Below are 730 nucleotides of genomic sequence, written 5' to 3'. Positions count from 1 at the left end.
ATTAATGTCATTATAGTATAGAGCAGCCCAACAACATTGTGTTATGAGGTGCGTCAGCTACAGTAAAGACACAAAATGAACAGCCTGCCTGGGTGCTCTCTATTACTAAACACTGAGATTGCATTTATTAATTTTTTTTAGTTCAACTAAAACCTTTCTAAGAATAATTCACCAGCAAATTCCAACTTACCACCACAGCAAGCAGTCAGGATGTTGATTTTTGGAATGTGACCATATGGTGGGATGGTCCTTTGCCATGTAAAAAGCCTGGCCAGACTTGAGCTGCTGTGTGTCCATCCAAACACAGAGAGACTGCTAATTTTCCAAAAATCCTAAATAAAAATTTTAAAAAACTGAGAAAGGTAAGTATATTTAGAACGTTCACTTTTTGAGATAAATAAGGCCAAACAAAAATATATGTTGGTTTAGGGAAACCCGACCAACACTATTTTTTCCCCGCCGACCCTACAAATTTCTTTTCATTTCTCAAAAAAACTCAAATCTTTTGGCACATTTGGCGAACCATACCGAGACTAAGGGAAGTAACCTTCTTTAAAATCGACTAAATTAAAATTTTGAAAAAAGAAGAAAAAAGAAAAGAAAGAAAAGCCGACCTACCGACCCTATCTTTTTTGGTCACGTTACCCTAAACCAACATTTATTTTTGTTTGGCCTAAAACAACAAGATATTCCAAAAAATATGTTTTGGGTCCGATCTCTGGCAAGGAGA

General features: G+C 36.0%; 1 protein-coding gene across 2 annotated transcripts in view; it reads left to right on the top strand.

The window, feature by feature from the left end:
- The window catches only part of LOC138971130 (arylsulfatase J-like), a 12,971-nt gene extending 12,627 nt beyond the window's left edge, over positions 1–344 (top strand). For both annotated transcript variants that reach the window (XM_070343758.1, XM_070343759.1), the window contains exon 14: positions 1–344. This exon is cut by the window's left edge and continues 368 nt beyond it. The gene's annotated coding sequence lies outside the window, so the exon portion shown is untranslated.
- The last annotated feature ends 386 nt before the right edge of the window (positions 345–730 follow it).

Source organism: Littorina saxatilis, linkage group LG7 (assembly GCF_037325665.1).
Source record: "Littorina saxatilis isolate snail1 linkage group LG7, US_GU_Lsax_2.0, whole genome shotgun sequence".
In the NCBI taxonomy this organism is placed as follows: domain Eukaryota; kingdom Metazoa; phylum Mollusca; class Gastropoda; order Littorinimorpha; family Littorinidae; genus Littorina; species Littorina saxatilis.
Note: the sequence above shows the minus strand (reverse complement) of the source record. Positions and strands in the feature narration are given on the sequence as shown.